A 13,268-nucleotide genomic window follows, 5' to 3' on the forward strand; every position below is an offset into this window, starting at 1 on the left:
CAGGTCACCATCTCATGGTTTGTGAGTTTGAGCCCTGCATTTGGCTCCACGCTGATGGTGCAGAGCCTGCTTGGGATTCTCTCTCTCTGCCCCTCCCCTGCTTTCTCTCTGCCTCTCTTGCAAAATAAATAAATCAACTTAAAAAAAATACTCTCCTGTGTGTTTCTCCTCTACTTAATACTTCACTCCTGGCACTTTTGATCACCAAATGTGTAGTGATGTTTCCCACACCAAGCAATTAGGTAATACCAACTGGATGTCCTACAGTTTAACTCAATTCTAACACTATCTGGAGACAGTGTCAGATCCCACAGGGTAAGGGTTCAGTCCCACGAGTCTTCTGACCCCCTTCAGATATCAGTTGTAAGTCTAGGCTGTCATCTGTGCTTCTGAGTGACTATAAATCAGTTCCTACAACCCGTCTTTGGGTTTAATTAGTTTTCTAGGGCAGTTCCCAGAGCTCCAGAAGACAGTTTACTTACTAGATTACCAGTTTATTATGGAGGGGAACAAAATATACCACCTCAAAATATGCCTCTTTGGCATAAGGATTATTTTAAGTTGGTTATTTTTCAGAAACTTCAGGCACAGCGTGTCTGGATGGATTTGCCTCTCTGGGTTTGGGTGGGCTCTGAGACTGTGTTCAGATGATGTGGCATTTAGGGAACAGCTCCCTCAGCTGTACTGTCTGTTCTGGCGCCAGTCGGGGCCCAATCAGGAGACAGAAAACACACCAGTCATCAGAGAGAAATTGTTTTATTTTACTTTTTTTTTTGAGATTGTTCTGAAATAATTTTAGACTTACAGAAAAGTTTCAAAATTTGTCCAGAGGATTCCCATATACCCTTCACCCAGCTTTCCATAATATTCACACCCCACATAACCATCGCCAGAGTACAATGTTCTAAACCAAGAAATTAACATTAATATAATACTTTACACTACAGACTTCATTGGAATTTCTCCAATTGTCTCACCAGTGTCCCTTTATCTGGTCCAGGCTCCAAAGCAGGATCTCACATTTCATTTACTTTTCATGTTTCCTCAGTTTCTTTTGTCTTTCATGATCCTGACACTTTGGAAGAGTATTGTCCAATTACTTTGCAAGAGTATCTCTCAATTTGTTTGTCTGATATTTTCCCATGATTACGTGGAGATCATGCATTTTTGGCAAGAGTGTCATAGAAGTGGTGGCTGTGCCTTTCTCATTGCATCTTCTAAGGAGACATGTGATGTCAATATGTCTTATGCTGGTGATAGTGACCTCGATCACATTAAGGTGGTGTATGTCAGGTTTCTCCACTATAAAGTTATGATTTTTCTCTTGTAATCAATGAGTATCTTTGTAATTAGGATCTTTGACTCTTTGCAAATTTCGTGTTATTGTATTTTTACTCACTAGTATTAGCATCAGTTCTTACTTGCAACAATTATTACTGTAGTGTTTGCCCAATGGTGATTTTCTATCATTTCTTTGCTAACTGAAATTCTACCATAAGAAAAAAGATCCCCTTTTCCCCTACTGAGTTATTTGTGTATTTACATGCCTATTTATTTTCACCAGTATGGACTTAACAGAAAGCATTTAATATAAGACATTTATGAATTAGCTATAAAGTTGTTCAGCAGGTACCTGAAAAGCTAAAAAATGAACGCTTGCCCAACATTATTAGCCATTAGAAAAATACAAAGTAACCACAAGATAGTACTAAACCACTATCAGAATTGGCTAAAATAAAAAATAGTGACAAGACCAAATGCTGGTGAGGGTGCAGGGAAACTGCATGTCTCATACATTGCTGGTGGGATTGCAAAATGGTGCAGCCTCTCTGGAAAACACTTTGGCAGTTTCTTAAACTAATCATACAACTACCATATGATCTAGCTTTTAGACTCTTAGGTATTTATCCCTAGGAAATGAGAAGTTAGAACAAGGGAACTATGAATCTCAAAGAAAATATTAAGACTCAGGGGAGCACCTGGCTGGCTCAGTGGAGCATGTGACTCTTGATCTTGGGGTCACTTGAGTTCAAGCCCCATGTTGGGCATAGAGTTTACTTAAGAAAATATTAGACTTGGAAACTGAATAAATAAAAGTGAAAATAATGTAAAAAAATATGAAAACTTAATGTTCACACAAAAGCCTTTATACACTTGTGGCTCTTACAAATAAAGCCTTATTTGTCATTCAGTGGTAAGTGGCTAAACAGACTGTGGTACATCCACACTAAGGAACACTACTTGGGGCACCTGGGTGGGTCAGTCAGTTGGGCAACTGACTCTTGACTTTGGCTCAGGTCATCATCTTGAGGTTTGTAGATTTGAGCCCTGTGCCGGGCTCTGTGCTGGTAGTGCGGAGTCTGTTTTGGATTCTCTCTCTCCCTCACTGCCCCTCTCCTACTCATGTGCTCTGTCTCTCTTTCAAAATAAATAAATAAACTTAAAAAAAGGAATACTACTCAGTGATAAAGAAGGAACAGCCTAGTGATATACACAACAACTTGGATAAATCTCCAGGGAGCTATGTTGAGTAAAAAAAGCCAATCCCCAAAGTTTATGTACTATACGATTCCATTTACAGTAATTTTTTGAAATGATAAAATTTTAGAAATTCAGAGGGATTACTGATTGCCAGGGGTGGTGGGGATCAGAGAGAAGAGGTGGCTGTGGTCATAAAAGGACATCAGGAGGGATCCTGGTGGTGATAAAACTACACTATTTTGGATTGTGGTGGCTATACAGACTGGCACATGTGATAAAAGTGTACAGAATGATATACACATAAAAATACACACAGATGAGTACAAGTAACACTGAGGAAATAGGAGTAAGAATGTTGGGTTGTATCAATGTCACTGTCCTGGCAGTGAGATTACGCTATAGTTTTTGCAAGATGTCACCACTGGGGGAAACTGGGCAGTGTCCAAGGGATCTCTCTGTATTATTTCTTACAACTGTGTGTGAATCTATAATTATCCCAACGGAATTTCTAATTAAAAGAAGGTGAACACCAAGGCATCAAAGAGGTAGCAACTGCGGGAAGCAGCTACCACCCCTTGGGCTGAAGGAGCAAAGGGAAGATGATGGAATCATTAAAATTTAGAAAGTTGGAGGAGGGACCCCATGAAGATAAAACTTAGACCTCTCAGGAGGGGCCACCAGACTGCCAAGGGAGGTGGCACAACGACACTGGTTCTGCAGGTGTTGGAGAAACCGTAAACTGCATTTAGCTGCCGCTACAAGAGGTGCTGTTGCCCTTACTGAAGAAGCATTGCTGGGTGTTGCTCACAGGAGCGGGAAACAAACGGGCCTGAGCATGTTCCTCTTCCTCCTTCAGCCAAAAATCTCCCTCTAGCACCCACTATTGGCAGAGCTTAACAAAGACCAGCTCGCAAAACTGCTGAGCCCCAGGCCCTAGACCACAAAGCAGAGTGTAGAGGGGGTGGGTTTGGAGCCTAGACACAATAACTGAATAACCGGCACAGCCCCCAAAGGTAATAGGTCTCCTCCTGTTGAAAAAATGCACACAGAAGATGTACAGCTCAACAGTTTACCACAAAATGAATACTCTTGCAACCGCCACCCAGATCTAAAACCTACATCTCCCCTGAGCTTCCTGCAATCTTTCTCCATCTTCCCCTCCCCACCGCCAGAGGTAAGCACTATCCTGGCTTTTCTGGTAATTACTTCCCAGCTTTTCTTTATAGCATGCAGCTTTGAACACTACAGTTTTGCTTGTTTTGGAAGTTTATAGAAATGGAATCAGACAGTGTGTATTCCTTCGTGTCTGGCTTCTTTTTTTTTTTTAATTTTTTAATTTTTTTTTTTTAATTTTTGAGAGAAAGAGAAACCGAATGTGAGAGAGGGAAGGGCAGAGAGAGAAAGGGAGACACAGAATCTGAAGCAGGCTCCAGGCTCTGAGCTGTCAGCACAGAGCCTGATGCTAGGCTCAAACTCACAAACTGTGAGATGGTGGCCCAAGCTGAAGTTGGACGCTTAACTGACTGAGCCACCCAGGAGCCCCTATGTCTTGGTTTCTTTTGTGAAACATTATTTTGGTGAGGCTTATCCATGTTTTGTGTGGCTATAGTTTGCCCATCATACTTGCTATATCGTATTCCATTGTATGACTATATTACAATTTATTTATTCATTCTACTACTGATGGGTATTTGGCATATTTCTGCTTTGGAGTTCTTAGAAATAATGCTGCCATTATTAATAGTCTTGTGCATATCTGTTGGTGTAGAAGTGCATGCATTTCAGTTGGATATATATGTTGATGTGGAATAACTGCGTCATGGTGTATTCATATCTTCAACTTCAGTTGATAATGCTGGACTGTTTGCCAACTTACATTCCCTTCCTTGGTGTATGGAGTCCCCATGGATCCTCATCTTGGTCAGCACTTACTATTGTCTGACACCACCAGTTGAGTGTATATTGGTATCTTTTTAAAAATTTTTCAATGTTTGTTTATTTTTGAGACAGAGAGAGAATGAGAGTGAGAGCAGGGGAGGGGCAGAGAGACAGGGGGGCACAGAATCCTAAGTAGGCTCCAGGCTCTGAGCTGTCAGGGCAGAGCCCGACGCAGGGCTCGGACTCCTGAAAAGTGAGATCATGAATGGACACTTAACTGACTGAGCCACCTAGGCGCCCTGAGTGTATATTGGTATCTTGATGTTTTAATAAACATCTCTATGATTACTAATGAGGTTGAGAATATTTTCATATGTTGATTGGCTAGTTGGATATTCACTTTTGTGAAGTACCTGTTCAAGTCTCATACATTTTTCCACTGTTTTTTCTGTCTTCCTGATTTATAGGAAACTGCCCTTTGACACATATACCTTGTAATATTTTCTCCCGTTCTGTGGCTTACCTTTTCAGCTGTAATCCTATCTTTTGATAGTCTTAATTCATTCTTATGATCCTAAACTGAATAGTCTAATTTATCAGTCTCTTTCTTTATGGTTTGTACTTCTTGTGTCCTGTTTAAATCATTTCCTACCCTACATTCTGAGGATATTCTAGAATGCTATTTTGTGGAAGCTCTATTATTTTGCCTTTTCATATTTATTTTTTTAAATTGTATTTAAATCCAAGTTAACATACAGTGTAATAATGGTTTCAGAACTAGAATTTAGTGATTCATCAACTTACATGCCTTTTCACATTTAGATCTATACTCTGACCAGAGTTGATTTGTGTGTATGATGTCAAGTACAAATTAAGATTTTTTTTTTACATGGTTATCTGAATGTCCTCCATTATTTATTGAAAAGACTGTCCTTTCACCCACTGCCCACAGCTCTGCCAGTGTCCAAATATGTTGGGATTGCTTCTGGGATTTCTGTTTCATTCCATTGGTCTATATATCTATCTTTGTGCCAATACCACACTAGTTTACTTACTGTAGCCTTATGGTAAGTCTTCAAAGCTGTTCAAGGAAGTCCTCACACCTTGTTCTTCTCTTTCAATATTGTCTTGACTATTCTAGGTCCTTGGAATTTCCACGTAGCTTTTATAATTGGCTTGAGTTCCACAAACAAAACAAAACACAGAAAATCTTGTTGGAATGTTGAATTAGATTGTATTGAATCTGTAGACCAGTTTGGGGGGAGAGTTTACATCTTTACAATATTGCGTCATCCCACTCATGACTATCATATATTTCTGCTTTTATTTAGATCTTCTTTCAAGATTTTCAATGTTTTATAAACTATAAACTACATAGGAGTCTTACGTGTCTTTTGTGAGACTTATTCCTAGATGTTTGATGTTGTTCAAATCTTGTATATTCCTACTGATTTTTTTGTCTATCATTACTGAGAGAGGCATGTTAAAATAGACCATTATTATATTGATTTGTCTATTACTCCTTGATGTTGTGTCAATTTTTTTTCTTGGAGGCTAGGTTATTAGGTGATTGCCAGTATAGAATTGCTGCATCTCCCTGGTAAATGGAACCTTTTTTTATCATGATGAAATGCTCTCTAATAATGCTTTTATTTTGTTTTCTTTAACAAAAATATTTTATTTTTAAGTAATCTCTACACTCAACGTGGGGCTTGAACTCACAACCTGGAGATCAAGAATTGTACACTCAACTGAGCCAGCCAGGCCCCCCTCTAGTAATGCTTAAAAAAATTTTTTTTAAGTTTATTTATTTTGGGGGGAGAGAGAGTGTGAGTGAGGTAGGGGCAGAGAGAGAGGGGAGAGAGAGAATCCCAAGCAGGCTCTGCACTGTCAGCACAGAACCCAACATGGGGCTCAAACCCATAAACCACAAGATCATGACCTGAGCTGAAACCAAGAGTTGGATGCTTAACCAACTGAGCCACTCAGGTGCCCCAGAAGTTAACACACTCTTATTCTTTTTTTTTTTAAGTTTTTATTTTAATTCCAGCTAGTTAACACAGTATTATATTAGTTTCAGGTGTACAACAGAGTGATTCAACACTTGGGTACAACACCCAGTGCTCATCATGACAAATGTACTCCTTAATCCCCATCACCTGTTTTACCCTCCCTCCCCACTCGCCCCCCCCCCCATTGGTAACCATCAGTTTGTTCTCTATAGTCAAGAGTCTGTTTCTTGGTTTCTCTGTTTTTTCTTTGCTTGTTTGTTTTGTTTATTAAATTCCACATGAGTAAAATCATATAGTATTTGTCTTTATCTGACTGGCTTATTTCACTTAACATAATATACTCTGGTTCCATCCATGTTGTTGCAAATGGCAAGATTTCATTCTTTTTGATGGCTGAATAATATTCCATTGTGTGTCTATCTATGCCATTTCTTCTTTATCCATTCATCAGTTGATGGACACTTGGGTTGCTTCCATAGCTTGGCTATTGTAAATAATGCTGCAATAAACATAGGGGTTCATGTATTCCTTTGAATTAGTGTTTTTGTATTTTTTTTGGTAAATGCCCAGTAGCACAATTATTGGACTGTAGGGTATTTCTGTTTTTATTTTTTTAAGGAGACTCCATACTGTTTTCCACAGTGCTGCACCAGTTTGCATTCCTACCAACAGTGCAAGAGGGTTCCTTTCTCTTTACATCCTCCCCAACATCTGTTGTTTCTTGTGGTGTTGATTTTAGCCATTCTGACAGGTGTGAGGTGATATCTCAGTAAGTTTTGTTTTGCATTTCTCTGATGATGAATGATGTTGAGCATCTTTTCATGCATCTGTTGGCCATCTGTATGTCTTCTTCGGAGAAATGTCTATTCATGTCCTCTGCCCATTTTTTAATTGGACTATTTGATTTTTGAGTGTTGAGTTGTATAAGTTCTTTATATATTTTGGATACTAACTTTTTATCAGATAGGTCACATGCAAATATCTTCTAAAGGTAAAGGGTTACTTTTTAGTTTTGTTGATTATTTCCTTCGCTGTGCAGAAACTTTTCATTTTGATGTAGTCCCAATAGTTTATTTTTGCTTTTATTTTTCTTGCCTCAAGAGACATATCTAGAAAAATGTTGCTGTGGTTGATGTCAGAGAAATTACTGCCTATGGTCTCATCAAGGATTTTTATGTTTTCAGGTCTCATATTTAGGTTTTTAATCCATTTTGAGTTTGTGTGTGTAAGAAAGTGGTCCAGTTTCATTCTTTTGCATGTAGCTGTCCAGTTTTCTCAACATCAATTGTGGAAGAGATTGTCTTTTTCCCATTGTATATCCATTCCTCCTTTGTCAAAGATTAATTGACCACATATCTGGGGGCTTATTCCTGGGTTTTCTAGTCTATTCCATTGATCTATGTATCTCTTTTTATGCCACTACCATACTGTTTTAATTACTAGCACTTTGTAATATAACTTGAAATCTGGAATTGTGATACTTCAAATTTTGCTTTTCTTTTTCTTTTTGATATTTTAAAGTAATATATACATCCAATGTGGGGTTCAAACTTACAACCCCAAGATCAGGAGTCACATGCTTTATTGACTGAGCCAGCCAGGCACCTTTGCTTTTCTTTTCAAGATTGTTTTCGCTATTCATGGTCTTTTGTGAATCCATACAAATTTTAGGATTGTTGATTCTAGTTCTGTGAAAAATGCTATAGGTATTTCAGTAGGGATTGCATGAAATATGTAGATTACTTCAGGTAGTATAGACATTTTAACAATATTTGTTTTTCCAGCCCATGAACATGGAATTTCTTTCCATTTCTTTGTGTCAACTTGAATTTCTTTTTTTTAACGTTTATTTTTATTTCTGAGAGAGAGAGAGAGAGAGACAGACAGACAGACAGACAGACAGCGTGAGCAGAGGAGGGGCAGAGAGAGAGGAAGACACAGAATCCGAAGCAGGCTCCAGGCTCTGAGCTGTCAGCACAGAGCCTGATGTGGGCTTTTGAGTACAGATCTTTCACCTCTTTGGTTTATTCCTGGATATTTTATTGTTTTTGTAATTGTAAATGAAATGGTTTTCTTAATTTCACTTTATGCTGCTTCATTTTTAGTGTATAGGAATGCAACAGATTTCTTTACATTGATTTTGTATCCTGTGATTTTACTGAATTCATTTATCAGTTCTAGTAGTTTTTTTGGTGGTCTGCAGGGTTTTCTATATATAGTATCATGTCATCTGAAAATAGTGCAAGTTTTACTTCTTTCTTACCAGTTTGGATGCCTTTTATTTCTTGCTGTGGCTAGGACTTCAGTACTATGTTGAATAAAAGAGGGTGAGAGTTGACATCCTTGTCTTGTTCTTGATCTTAGAGGAAAAGTCCTCAGTTTTTCACCATTAAGTGTGATGTTACCTGTGGGTTTTTCATATATGGCCTTTATTATGTGGGGTATGTTGCTTCTAAACCTACTTCATTGAAAGTTTTTATCATGAATGGATATTGTACTCTGTCAAATGCTTTTTCTGCATCTCTTGAAATAATCATTTTCTAAACCTTTTCTCTTGTTAATATGATGTATCATATTGATTGATTTACAAATATTGAACCACTCTTACATCCCTGGAATAAATCCCACTTGATTATGGTGAATGACTTTTTAAAATGTATTGTTCAATTTGGTTTGCTAGTATTTTGTGTAGGATTTTTGCATCTATGTTCATCAGAGATATTGACCTATAGTGTCTTTATCTGGTTTTGGTATCAGCTAATGCTGGCCTTGTAGAATGAATTTGGAATGTTGCCTTCTTCTTTTATTTTTTTGAACAGTTTGAGAAGAATAGGTATTAACTCTTCTTTAAATTTTTGGTAGAATTCAATGGCTGTGAAGCCATCTGATCCTGGACTTTTGTTTGTTGGGTGTTTTTTTTTTTTTTTTTTTAAATTACTGATTCCATTTCATTGTTAGCAATTGGTCTATTCAAATTTTGTATTTCTTTCTTATTCAGTTTTGGAAGGTTATATGTTTCTTGGAATTTATCCATTTCTTTTAGATTGTCCCATTTGTTGGCATATACAGTTTCATAATATTCTCTTTTAATCTATTGTATTTTTGTGGTGTTATTTAGCCTTCATTTCCTCTCATTTTGTTTAGTCTCTCTCTCTCTCTCTCTCTCTCTCTCTCTCTCTCTCTCTCTCTCTCATGAGTCTGGCTAAAGTTTTATCAATTTTATTGATCTTTTAAGAACCAACTCCTGGTTTCATTGATCTGTTCTATTGTGTTTTTTTAGTCTCTATTTAATTTATTTCTGCTCCAGTCTTTATTGGGTCCTTCCTTCTAGTGGTTTTCTATTTTGTTTGTTCTTTCTTTTTTCTAGCTCCTTTAGGTGTAAGGCTAAGTTGTTTGAGATTTTTCTTGCTTCATGAGGTATGCTTGTATTGCTATACTCTTCCATTTAAGAACAGCTTTTGCTGCATCCCATAGATTTTGGACCATTGTGTTTTCATTTTCATTTGTCTCCATGTATTTTTTTAATTTCCTCTTTGATGTCTTGGTTGACCTATTCATTGTTTAGTAGCATGTTATTTAACTCCCATGTATTTGTGGTCTTTCCAGTTTTTTTTTCTTGTGGTTGATTTCTAGTTTCATAGATTTGTGGTTGGAAAAGATGCATGATATAACTTCAGTCTTTTTGAATTTGTTGAGACTTGTTTTGTGGCCTACTGTGTGATCTATTCTGGAGTGTGTTCCATGTGCCCCTGAGAAGAATGTGTATTCCATTGTTTTTGGATGAAATGTTCTGAATATATTTGTTATATACACCTGGTCCAATGTGTCATTCAATGCCACTATTTCCTTGTTGATTTTTTTTTTTTGACTGGATGATCTGTCCATTGATGTAAATGGGGTGTTAAAGTCCTCTGCTATTATTGTATTACTATCAAGTTCTTTCTTTATGTCTGTAACTAGTCACTTTATGTATTTGGGTGCTTTCATGTTGGGTGCATAAGCATTTACAATTGGTATATCTTCTTGGATTGTTCCCTTTATGATTATGTAGTGTCCTCCTTTGTCTCTTGTTATAGTCTTTGTTTTAAAGTCTGTTTTGTCTGATATAAGTATTGCTACCCCAGCTGTCTTTTTGCTTCCATTTACATGATAAATGCTTTTCATTCCTTTACTGTAATCTGCATGTGTGTTTAGGTATCAAGTGAGTCTCTTATAGGCAGCATATACATGGATCTTGCTTTTTATCCATTCTGTCACCCTATGTCTTTTGATCAGAGCAATTAGTCCATTTACATTCAAATCAATTATTGATAGGTGTGTGCTTATTGTCATTTTCCTACTTGTTCTGTGGTTGTTTTTGCAGTTGTTCTCTGTTCTTTTCTTGTGTTCCTGTCTTTGCATGTGGTCTGACGGCTTTCTTTAGTGGTATACTTGGATTCCTTCCTTTTTATTTTTTCCATATCTATTATAGGTTTTTGATTTGTGATTACCATTAGGTTTGTATGTAACATCCTATGCTTATAGCAGCCTATATTAAGTTGATCACTTAAGTTTGAACCTATTCTACAAGGCCTAAATTTTTATTCTCCCTTGTTATGTTTTATGTATATGTCATACTTTATATCATTTTATTTTGTGAATACCTTGACTGATTTTTTTTAAGTTTATTTATTTATTTTGAGAGAGAGAGAGAGAGAGAGGTAGAGAGGCAGAGAAAATTGCAAACAGGCTCCACACTGTCAGTGTGGAGCCCGATACGGGGCTCAAACTCACGAACTGTGAGATCATGACCTGAGCTGAAATCAAAAGTTGGATGCTTAACTGACTGAGCCACCCAGGCATCCCCTACCCCCCACCACGTTGACTAGATATAATTGGTTTTACTGCTTTTGTGCTTTAATCTCCATACTGGTTTTATAAGTGATTAACCTACTGCTTTTATTATTTACCTGTGAAGTTTTTTCCTTTCCTTTCCTAATTTTCTTACCCATGATTATCGCCTTTACTTTCCACTCAAAGGCTTCCCTTTAACATTTCTTTTTTAAATATTTTTTAATGTTTATTTATTTTGAGAGAGAGAGAGAGACAGAGACAGAGACAGAGTGTCAGTGGGGGAGGGACAGAGAGAGAGGGAGACACAGAATCTGAAGCAGGCTCCAGGCTCTGAGCTGTCAGCACAGAGCCTGTCCCAGGGCTGGAACCCACGAACTGTGAGATCATGACCTGAGCTGAAGTTGGACTCAACCAACTGAGCCACCCAGGTGCCCCTCCCTTTGACTTATCTTAAATGGCTGGCTTAGTGGTGATGAAATTCTTTAACTTTTGTTTGTCTGGGAAACTCTATCTCTCCTTTTCTTCTGAATGCTAGCCCTGCTAGATAAAGTATTCTGTGGGTTTTTTTCCTTTCAGCACTTTGAATATATCATGCTATTCCCTTCTGGAAGTTGATATTTCTTCTTCTGAAAAATCAACTGATAGCTTTACGGGGTTTCCCTTTCATGAAACTGTTTTCTTTTCTCTTGTTGCTTTAAAAATTCTCTCTTTATCACCACTTTTTACCATTTTAATTATTATGTATCTCAGTGTGGATCTCCTTGGGCTCATCTTGTTGGGGATTCTCTGTCCATCCTGGATCTGGATGTCTGTTTTCTTCTCCAGATTAGGGGAGTTTTCACCTATTATTTCTTCAAATAAATTTTCTGCCCCCTTTTCTCTCTCTTCACCTTCTGGGATCCTTATAATGTGAATGTTGTTATGCTTGATGATGTCACTGAGTTCCCTTAACCTATTCTCATTTTTTAAATTGTTTTTGATTTTTGCTGTTCAGCTTGGTTGCTTTCCATTACTCTGTTCTCCAGGTTGCTGATCCATCTTCTGTCTCCTCTTATGCACTATTGATTCCTTCGAGTGTGTGTTTTTTTAAAGATTTTATTTTTAAGGAATCTCTACACCCAACATGGACTCAAACTCCTGACCCTGAGATCAAGAGTCGCATGGTCCACTAACTGAGCCAGCCAGATGCCTCCCCCTGCCCCCCGTCAGTGTGTTTTAAATTTTAGCTATTGAGTTATTTATCTCTGATTGGTTCTTTTTTATGTTTTCTACCACTTTGTCAAGGGTCTCTACCGAGGTCCTCCACTCTTCTGTCAAGTCCCATGACTATCTTTATGACTATTACTTTGAATTCTTTATCAGACATTTTGCTTATCTCTGTTTCATTTAGCTCTTTTATTGTGGTTCTGTCCTGTTCTTTCATTTGGGACACATTCCCAATGTGTCTCCCCAGTTTGTCTAACTCTGTGTGTCTGTTTCTGTGTTAGGAAAGTCAGCTATGTCTGCCGTTCTTGAAAGTAGTGGCTTATGAAGTCAGAGGTCCTATAGTGCCCTGAAGTGCAGTGTCTCCTGCTTGGGGGACCAGAGCGTGGCACTTCAGGGGTGTCTGTTATGTGTGTCACATGTGTCCTGCTGTTATGGTTGAGCCGCTTTGCCTTCAGTCCAGTTGGCTACAGTGGGTCTCTTTGCCTATTGTAGGCAGTGTTTGGTCCCTGTGGTGTTGGTGGGCCAGTCTGGGACCACCTTGGGCTTGATTTGGGTCAGATTAGATGCCTGCCCTTAGTGTGCCAGAACTGCAGTCACACTGCCCTGCAGGGTGCCTTACTTGCATTGTTCCCTGAGAGGCTTTTTTTTGGGGGGGGGGGTAGGCCTGTAGTCAAACCAGCTCATCTGTTGAGGTTGGAGTGACCCTGAACTACAGGGCTGTCTTCTTGTGTTGCTGCTCCCTGTGAGGTTTTTGTTGGTGAGCTGGGCTGGCATTCAGATCAGATGACTTTCCCTTGCCTGCTGCTGGGGCTGTAGCTTAAATGGTGTGTGTGTGTGTGTGTGTGTGTGTGTGTGTGT

The 13,268-nt window shown here is 38.3% G+C and overlaps 1 long non-coding RNA gene across 1 annotated transcript in view; it reads left to right on the forward strand.

The window, feature by feature from the left end:
• The first annotated feature begins 3,561 nt into the window (after nt 1-3,561).
• LOC113597536 (uncharacterized) overlaps nt 3,562-13,268 on the forward strand; it is a 46,975-nt gene continuing 37,268 nt past the window's right edge. The window contains exon 1 of the long non-coding RNA XR_008290091.1: nt 3,562-3,655. This is a non-coding gene — a long non-coding RNA (uncharacterized LOC113597536). The remainder of the gene's footprint in view (nt 3,656-13,268) is intronic.

This window comes from Acinonyx jubatus, chromosome X (assembly GCF_027475565.1).
Source record: "Acinonyx jubatus isolate Ajub_Pintada_27869175 chromosome X, VMU_Ajub_asm_v1.0, whole genome shotgun sequence".
NCBI lineage: Eukaryota > Metazoa > Chordata > Mammalia > Carnivora > Felidae > Acinonyx > Acinonyx jubatus.